This window comes from Anolis sagrei, chromosome 2, assembly GCF_037176765.1.
Source record: "Anolis sagrei isolate rAnoSag1 chromosome 2, rAnoSag1.mat, whole genome shotgun sequence".
Taxonomy (NCBI): domain Eukaryota; kingdom Metazoa; phylum Chordata; class Lepidosauria; order Squamata; family Dactyloidae; genus Anolis; species Anolis sagrei.
Window position 1 is genome coordinate 75,744,939 of NC_090022.1, and position 10,240 is coordinate 75,755,178.

At 45.0% G+C, this 10,240-nt stretch overlaps 1 long non-coding RNA gene across 1 annotated transcript; it reads right to left on the reverse strand.

The window, feature by feature from the left end:
• Positions 1-373: 373 nt before the first annotated feature.
• Positions 374-9,692, reverse strand: LOC137096043 (uncharacterized). Its single transcript, XR_010909172.1, has 3 exons — positions 9,468-9,692; positions 9,212-9,374; positions 374-774 (listed from the first exon to the last, which is right to left on the reverse strand). It is a non-coding gene; the product is annotated as an uncharacterized lncRNA (long non-coding RNA).
• Positions 9,693-10,240: the final 548 nt, after the last annotated feature.

A 10,240-nucleotide genomic window follows, 5' to 3' on the forward strand; every position in this document is an offset into this window, starting at 1 on the left:
CCCCAAGTTGCAAACATTCAACTTACAAATACTAGGGGTGAAACAACAGTAAGTGTACCCCTAGGAGAAGAAATTCACGGCCGATAAGAGTTATGATGGGGAAAAGGTGTCTCACCTGAAGCTTTATCATAAATTCTTGTTTCTACAAGAAACCAAAATGTTCAAAATCTATCACAGGAACAGAAAGTGAGGTGAAATCTTCTGAACAGGGGCACAGAAATACCACAGGGTTTTCATTCTTCCCTATGCTATCCAAAGCCCCCCCCCCCCCCCCAATATATTTGGTTGAAGTGACACTTTAAAAATTTGCCTGTTCCAACTTGCAAACAAATTCAACTTAAGAACAAACCTATCTTGTTCAAAACTTGGGGATCGCCTTTATAGGGGAAGTTAACAACCATGCAGATGGAAAACAACACTAATTGGTAGTCAATTCCTGGCAAAACTGCAGCACTAGCGGAAATTTAAAATGTGTGAGCTGAACATTTTCACTTCTCCCTGGGAGGCTCATTGGCATTCTTCACAGGAAAGCCTGTTGTGGGTATAAGCTCAGCAGAACTCAGAACAAAGAATCATCCTTCCCAGAGCAATGCAAGTGGCCTTACATAACCATATCATCATTGTGCACAATCTTCTCTCTGGATAGTCCAGAGAACATGAGTTTGTACTCTGATTTCCTGGGAATCAGGAAAACGGTCAGCATTCGGGCACACCTGCATTCAGTTCCCAAAAATCTGTGGTGGTTTTCAAGGTTTTTTAAATCACTCAACCAAGCTAGAAAAAATGCAAAATAATAACCAATTGAGGAATAAAAATGCAAAATGAAAATAAGCATAAACTATATAGATCACAAAATTCTATTTATTTCTGCATAGTGGATGAATTTAATTGTTTATGCAGCACACACAGTTTTGGATCACATTCTCCTGATAAATTGTCACGCTTTGACTGACTGATAAAAAATATGGTACGTAGAAACAGATAAAGGTTTCCCCTGACATTAAGTTTAGTTAGAGCTCATCTCCATTTCTAAGCTGAAATGGAGATGTCCATAGACACCTCCAAGGTCATGTGGCCAGCACGACTGCATGGAGTGCCGTTACCTTCCCGCCAAGGTGGTACCTATTGATCTACTTACATTTGCATTTTTTCCGAACTGCTAGGTTGACAGAAGCTGGGCCTAACAGCAGAAGCTCACCCCACTCCCCGTATTTGAATCGCCAACCTTTAAGTCAGCACGTTCAGCAGCTCAGTGGTTTCACTCGCTGTGCCATCAGAGAGCCCTGGTGGCACAGATAACATACACTCTTTTTTCTTGCCCTGCCACTCAAGGAAAGGAAAGGTTTTTTGTTTTGTTTTTTTGCATATTAAAAGTTGCCTCACTGTTCCAGATACATGCTAATAAAAACGCTTCATTACATTGCTGGATTTAAGGAATGTATGCGAATAGGCTACAAAGCCCTTCTGCTGCCTCTACAGTTAGGGGAAAGGCTGTCTTGTGTTTGCGTGTGCACAGCACACTCCCAGTAGCTAAACAAATGCTCTATCAACTTGATAGAAGGGGAACACAAAGAACTATTGTCAAGATTTGCTTTGATTTTCAAAATAGGTTACTAGCTTAGGGAAGACGTTTCCAGTCATGTGCTAAAGAAAACATGAACCTAGCCTGCATAATTCCTGCCCCGAAGATCACTGAGGGTAGCTTTAGATGTGAATTTAGCACATCAAAGCCAGCATGGTTTCATACAAATATAGATTTCACGAGAACGTTCTTGTCTTTCCTAGTATCACAAATGTGTAGAAAAAAATGTCATTCCTGGGACTCGCAAGAATTACTTGGCGTTCCTGATTCCACTTCCAATCTCACTGGCTGTCATGCAATGCTGTAAAACACACTATCATAAGATACAGGGGTGATGGGATTTCACTGCTTTGGGGGGAAGGATGCTTTCATCAAATGGTCTTCTGTACATTATTCTCCATGGCTGAGCTATGGCTTCTCAACTCTGAATCTTACCATAGTTTGGTGACTTATTAATTTCACTAGGTTCTCTTAGGCAATGGATACTCAGAGGTGGTTTTCTCGGTTCCTTACTCTGAAATATAGCTCACATATCTGGGTATTCTTTGGCAGTCTCCCATTCAAGTACTAACCAGGACTGATCCTGCTTAGCCTCCAAGACTGGATACAATCTGGTGCCTTTGGGGTATTTGGGTACCTTTACCATACAAGCTATTATTGTCCAACAAGGAATGCTTATAATGGACCTGAACGTGGCCTAGAGATCAGTATGATTGTAGGAGTCGGGTGAGAAATCACACACCCCAATACGATGGCTGATGGATTTTATTTACCTAATGGGCAGGATGGCCTTTAGGAACAGAGTGAAACAAAGTGGCCATGAAATCACCATTTCCTAATGGATGGATTCCATAATAGTTCCACTTTAAATGGTTGTTGGAAGTAGCCATTAAGGATTTTAGCAGTTCCTTTCTTCTTCTTATTGAAGGGTAGGACAGGGGAAATCAGGGTATGAGACAACACGTGTATTAATGAGGCATGTGGGATGGTGGAGCCATTCTGTGTTTAGTATTTTGCCACTTGCAAGAATGCAGTTTCACCATTCTCTTCTTGACTGATTATACTATGTAACATGACTGTTGTTCCTAGGTTATAAATGTCATTTCCTAATTGGTTCTATTAAAAAAATGGGGAAAATTTATTAAATTGCAAAAACTTTGCTTTTGTGGGACATCCTGCAGCACATTTTGAATATTTGACACAGTCTCAACCAATTCAACCCAGAAGTATTTTGGAATATATGTATATAATGAGCATCCTTGAAGATGGGGCACAAACCTCATTTCAGATCATTTTTTTTCATATACACTTTGAACTGTACACATAACCTGAAGGTAATTTTATACACAACAAAAGGTAAAGGTTTCCCCTGACATTAAGTCTAGTTGTGTCCAGCTCTAGGAAGTGGTGCTCGTCTCCATTTTTAAGGCGAAGAGCTGGCATTGTCCGTAGACACCTCCAAGGTCATGTGGCCAGCATGACTGCATGGAGAGCCGTCACCTTCCTGCAGAATTGATCTACACACAGTTGCATGTTTTTGAACTGCTAGGTTGGCAAAAGCTGGGGCTAACAGCGGGAGATCACCCTGCTCATTGGATTCGAACCGCCCATCTTTCGGTCAGCAAGTTCAGCAGCTCAGCGGTTTAACCCATTGCTCCACCGGAGCTCCTTTATACACAAAGCTCACTACCTCTGAGGATGCTTGCCATAGATGCAGGCGAAACGTCAGGAGAGAATGCCTCTAGACCAGTGGTTCTCAACCTGTGGGTCCTCTTCAAGGTGTTTTGGCCTACAACTCCCAGGAATCCCAGCCACTTTACCAGCTGTTAGGATTTCTGGGAGTTGAAGTCCAAAAACATCTGGGGACCCCAGGTTGAGAACCACTGCTCTAGACCATGGCCATATAGTCCGAAAAAACCTACAACAACCCAGTGATTCCGGCCATGAAAGCCTTCGACAATACAATATATGTTATTCATTTTTTGCATGAAACAAAGTTGGTGTATACTGAACCATCACAAAGTGACACGGGCTGCCTCTGCATAACTTTGAATTGCCATTGTAGTTTGGTGAGGCAGAGAAGGGCAGCAAAACTACAACTCCCAGAATCCCATGGTTGGCCACGCCAGAGTGGGATTCTGGGAATTGTAGTCCAGCCGGGAAAGAAGCGTCCAGGTTTTGCCAATAAGCCTCCGAAGCGGGCGAGACCTTTCCGGATCAGTCTTTTGGGCTACGAGGGGCCTTTCCTACGCACTGAGAGTCCCTCGAAAGGCTCGCTCGAAGTCCAAGGCGCCTCCCGCGACCTCCAGAGTGACTTCGCCTCCTGTCCCCACCACACTTGTCTGGTGGCTCTTTGGTGCTGAGCCGGAAGTGCAGCACTTCCAGAGAGAGAGAGAGAGAGAGAGAGAGAGATGGAGCGCGCGCGGAGGGGCACGTGGCCAGCCGAGGGGCGGGGTTCCTGTGCCCAAGAGGAGGGAGGCGTCAGGGGTCTCCATGGAAACGGCGGGGAGGGGGTCTTTAGAGCATGCGCAGTAGCTTACTTACTTAGGCGATCCCTCCTAGCTCCAGGATGGTTGTCTTCCAGATGTGGTGTCTCGGCAGGATGGAGCCCTATTCTTCCGCATCTTCTCCTGCAGTGAGGACATCGGTTTCCAGACTGAAGGCAGTCCCGGTCAGGGTTGGCTTGACATGCCTTCCTCTTGGCACGATTCTCCCTTTCGCCCTCCATTTGTGCCTCTTCAAATTCTGCAGCACTGCTGGTCACAGCTGACCTCCAATTAGAGTGCTCATGGGCCAGGTCTTCCCAGTTCTCAGTGTCTATGCCACAGTTTTTAAGGTTGGCTTTAAGCCTATCTTTAAATCTCTTAAGGTTCTAGCGGATGGAAGGGGGGAGCCTCGCTAGCCAATCTTACTTACTTACTTAGGCGATCCCTTGTTGTCCGAGTAGGATAGTCTTCCAGGATCAGTGTACTGGCGATGGGTAGGTAGGTGGCTGTGGAGCCCTGTTCTTGGTTTACATCAGTGGTTCTCAACCTGGGGTCCCCAGATGTTTCTGGCCTACAACTCCCAGAAATCCCAGCCAGTTTACCAGCTGTTAGGATTTCTGGGAGTTGAAGGCCAAAAACATCTGGGGACCCCAGGTTGAGAACTACTGGTTTACATCTTCTCCCACAGTGAAGGCATTGGTTTCCAGGTGGAAGGCCATCCCGGTCAGGTTTGGCATGATGTGCCTTCCTCTTGGCACGTTTCTCCCTTTCACCCTCCATTCGTGCCTCTTCAAATTCTACAGCACTGCTGGTCACAGCTGACCTCCAGCTGGAGCGCTCAAGGGCCAGGGCTTTCCAGTTCTCAGTGTCTATGTCAGAGTTTTTAAGGCTGGCTTTGAGCCCATCTTTAAATCTCCTTTCCTGTCCTCCAATGTTCCGTTTCCCGTTCTTGAGTTCGGAGTAGAGCAATTGCTTTGGGAGACGGTGGTCGGGCATCCAGACAACGTGGCCGGTCCAGCAGAGTTGATAGTGGAGGACCATCGCATCAGTGCTGGTGGACTTTGTTTCTTCTAGCATGCTGACATTTGTCCACCTGTCTTCCAAAGAGATTTGCAGGATTTTCTGGAGGCAACACTGATAGAATCGTTCCAGGAGTTGCATGTGACGTCTGTAGACAGTCCACGTTTTGCAGGCTTATAGCAAGGTTGGGAGGACAATAGCTCTATGAACAAGCACCTTGGTATCCCTACAGATGTCCCGATCCTCAAACACTCTCTGCTTCATTCAGAAAAATGCTGCACTGGCAGAGCTCAGGCGGTGTTGAGCAAAGAGAGAGAGTTTGCCGCCTTTTCTTGAGAGCTCCGGCAAGGCGCTTTCTGGGACAAGAGGCCGTGGCCTAGTGGTTTGAGCTCCGTCTAGGAAACCCACTGGGCGACCTTAGGGGTAAGTGTAAGCCTCAGAGGAAGGCACAACTCCCTCAGAACCAATGTCGCAATAGAAAGCTCACTACAAGTTTGTTTACCGCAGGGTTGCCTGCCGTAAATGGGAAATGAGGCAATGGTCACGTGACAGAGCCCCTTTCGGCCCAGTAAACAAACAAAACCTCTGTTCTGAGACCAAAGGGAGCTAGAGGGACGTAAGACATGAACTGCTTAGGGAGGCGCTGCCTGCAGTACCGGCCTTCCCCAGCAGGTGTCGCACTTCGTTCAAAGATGTGGCCAGGAAGGATTGTCAGGGTCAAAGGCCTTGTCCTGTTTCCTAATTTGTTTCCTTGTCCTATTTCCTAAATTTTAAAGCAGGCCTGGGCCAACTTGGGTCCTCTAGGTGTTTTGGACTTCAACTTCCACCATTCCGAACAGCCTCAGGCCCCTTCCTTTTCCCCCTCAGCTGCTTAAGCGGGAAAAGGAAAGGGCCTGAGGCTGTTAGGAATGGTGGGAGTTGAAGTCCAAAACACCTAGAGGGCCCAAGTTGGCCCAAGCTTATTTTAGAGCCAAGTTTTCCAGTTTACATACCTGGCTATCGTTTGCCATGCAAATTTAGTGGCAGAAGTTTTGCATTCAGTTAAGATGCAAACAGTGGTGTTTTGTTGAAATCTTTTTATATATATACCTGAAGGAATCAATTTACACGTTCCTATCTATCATCTGGTTGCTTAATAGTCGCAGAGCCATATTATAACGTGTTAGTTGATTCCACTGAACAGCATGGCTTTGCATCAGACTTGGCCATCCTTTTCAGTCAATACAACTATGTGTCTGTGATTTTTCTGGCTTGTATGCAGGGGCGGCTCAACCCATTACACAAAGTAAGCATTTGCAGTATAGTTGGTTTTGCCCAGGGGGAAAATAGACCTTGACATATGCAAGTTGTAGTTACTGGGATGTATAGTTCACCTACAATCAAAGAGCATTCTGAACTCTACCAATGATGGAATTGAACCAAATATGGCACACAGAACTCCCACAACGAACATAAAATATATATCAGTGATTGGTTGGGGGGGGGGGGAGAGAGAAGGGCGCCAAAATACTGTTTGCTTACCGTTGAAAATTACCTAGGGCCGCCTCTGCCTGTATGTCTATGTTCCAGAAGCATTCTCTCCTGACGTTTGGCCTACATCTCTGGCAGGCATCCTCAGAGGTTGTGAGGTCTGAGGATGCCTGCCAGAGATGCAGGCGAAACGTCAGGAGATAATGCTTCTGGAACATGGCCATACAACCCAGAAAACTCACAGCAATCCAGTGATTCTGGTCTTTAACAACATAATAGAACTAAGATTTGGCACTCCTAAACCTGGGTAAATCTGGATCCAGTCATTGGGCTGGAAGGGGGATCTTCATGGTAATTTGATCTGTAATGGCTTGTGTAAGTAAGTATGTAATGGCTTGTCTTCTTCTTCTGATGATGATGATGATGATGATGATGATCTCTTACCTGCTGCTTCCTAAGGCTCAAGGTGAGTTACAACATAATTAAACCATAATGCAGACAATCCCAGAGTTACAAACCTGACATAGACTCATAGTTAAGAACTGGGGGGGGGGGGGCAGGGTAAGAGGAAGTGAGAGAAATCTGCCCCTTGGAGGGGGAATTCACTCCTGAACAAGTTATCATGGGGAAAAGGTATCTCAAATGAAGCTTTATTACCAATCCTTGTTTCCAAAACAAGCCATTTTTTTCAAAATCCAATGATCACAGGGACAGAAAGTGAGATGAAACCTGAGTGTGCATAGATAGCAAAACAAATATCACAGGGGTGTTCACTCTTCCCTATGCTACCCAAAGCATATATATATGGCTGGAGTTATACTTAAAAAATTTACCTGTTCTGACTTACATACAAATTCTACTTAAGAACAAACCTACAGAACTTACCTTGTTCATAACTTGGGGACTGCCTGTAGATAATATTTTAAAAGTTGGAAATGACAACCTTCTTAAAGCCTTCTCTAGTATAGTCGGGTCTCACTTATCCAACCTTCACTCATGCAACATTCTAGGTGGGAGTCTGCCTCCCACCTAGATCCACAGCTGTTTCAATATATTGCGATGTTTTGGTGCTAAATTTGTAAATACAGTAATTACTACATAACGTTACTGTGTATGAACTGTGTTTTCTGTCGATTTGTTTTAAAACATGAGGTTTTGGTGCTTAATTTGTAAAGTCATAAGGTAATTTGACGTTTAATAGGCTTTTCCATAATCCATCCTTATTATCCAACATTTTCACTCATCCAACGTTCTGCCGGCCCATTTATGTTGGATAACCAAGACTGTACTGTAATGTGTTTATCTATGATCCTGTTGCTTACTTTTTCCTGTATGTATGTTCTGGTTTGCAGCTTCCTTTACTCTATGGTTTCTGAGGGGTTACAAAATGGGCCGCAGACCACATATTTTCTTCTTCTATCTCCTTTTGACTATGTGACCTGTTGATAACTGTTTTGTTACAAGAGAGATGCCCTGGTTACATACCACAAGAGAAGATTCTATTCTAAAGAGTGTTTGGCTCTTCTCTGAAAGGTCATGCATTTCTAAAAAGTTATGATCCCCAAAAGTAGTTATAAATGCCATTTTCCAAAATTAAAACCATTTAAAACACATAGATTGAAACAGATAGTCATAAGATTAAAACACATTTCTATAGCAAGACACCACAGCACTGCAGCGAATCAGTGTTCATAATGATTTGTGAAACTCAGGACCCTTCCACACAGCCATATAACCCTGAATATCAAGGCAGATAATCCACAATATCAGCTTTGAACTGGGTTATCTGAGTTCACACTACCATATAATACAATTCAGTGTGGATCTATCTTATACAGCTGTGTGGAAGGGGCCTCAGGCTGACAGTTGAACTACAAAATCTGTTCAAGGGCAGGCAGGACTGGAGAATACCTGAAGGCCTGAGACCTGGAGCCCATTGCCAGGCAAAGTAAACACAGCTAGCCTAGTTTTCACTCCCAGAAACCGATTCTCCTCTGGCCTAGGCCCTATGGACACAAAAACGATCCACATACCAAACTGGAAAGTTACTGTTTCTGAGTTAAGGCCAGAATAGATTACCAGAACTATACCCTACATCTGCCAGTGCAACACTTTTGCCCTTTGGGAAGAATGGGCACCCCCTTTCTGCCCCTAATAGGCCATCAACATGGTTTAAAATTATATGGAGGACATCACTTTTGGTAGGAAGGTATTTATATTCAGCAACAGCTATATGACCCTCAACTGCAGATAAGACTGGATCAAGGTCACCTACTTATACTATACAATACTTGCATGTTATGTGTCTTCAATTTGTAACCTATAGTGATCTTGTTAAAGGGGTTTTTTTGTTTGTTTTTTTGGCAAGAGTTAAGAATTGTCTTCCTCTATAGCAGCCTACACAACCTGTGGCACTCCAGCTGTTTGGGCTTCTAATTTCCAGAATTCCTGGCCATTGGACAAGCTGGCTAGGGCTTCTGGGACTCAGAGGCTACAACAGCTGGAAGGACGCAAGTTGTGCTGAGAAAGTACAGCTTGATCAAGGTCACCTAGTGGTCTTCATGGCTCAGTAGGGATTTTAACCTCAGTCCCCCAGAGTCCTGGTCCACCAGTCAAATCACTACATCACACTGACTCCCAGTACAATGCTTACCTGGTATTTCATAGCTTGAATCCAGACTGAGCATTGCTTGAATTGAAGGGTTTCTTGTCATTCAGGGCGAGTCTCCAGAACCATTGGAACTCCACTAGACACAACACTGGAGCCATAATTCTGTGTTTTTATCAGCTGTTGATATTTTTGGGAATTCATATTGCTGTAGAAGAGGGAGTCCTGTAATTGACATGGACATGGGAAAGGGAATAGCCGTTTTCATGGAACTCCAAAGGGAAGGGCTATAAATGCTTACTTTTGTCCGGATTGAGCCTTGGAGCCTAAGGGCAGGGGCTACCGCTGGCACCCAAAGGGTGGACTGGGGAGCTGGTACTGGGCTGCAGCAGCTGTCGTGTCGGATCCTGGCCTGGTTCTGCTGAAGAGGCTTAGGGGAAAGGCATACTTGTTAGGAAGCCTGTGCTTGTCTTTCCATGCCCATTCCTTGGAACAGTGTGTGCAGAAACACTTGCTGAGCTCTTAGTGCCAGAGGGTAATCCTTTCCCACCGATCTGTGGGCTTCCCAGATCTGGGTCTCAGACACAGCTCTGTTGTCAGTGGTCAGCTGCCCAACAGCTGCTAGGGAACACTCTTCTCACCAAGAATAGCAGATAGCGGGCCAGAAGGGTAAACCCTTGCAGAGAAATAGCCCATAAAACCTGGCTGGAGTTCCTCAGTGTCATGCAGCCATCCTTTCTATTTGTCTTGCTACAGAATTTCTCAGGATGTGTTTCTCTTCCTGCACACTCCTGGATGCCCTATTTCCTAAACTTCACCTCTCAAATCCAGGATGATTTTTTAAAGCATGCTTGGGAGACACATCACCTTCCAGATGTGCTTGGACTGCAGCTTCCATCAGTCTTAGCTTGCATAGTTAATGGAGCTGATGATGGGAACTGCAGTAACATGTGGAAGGGCGCACAACTCCCAGACCTGTTTTGAAGCCTCCTCACAGTCCTGTGACATCAAAATGACCGACTGGCTTTTCAGCTACTGTTCCTGCTGCATACCGTTCTCTCATGCTTTCTGTAT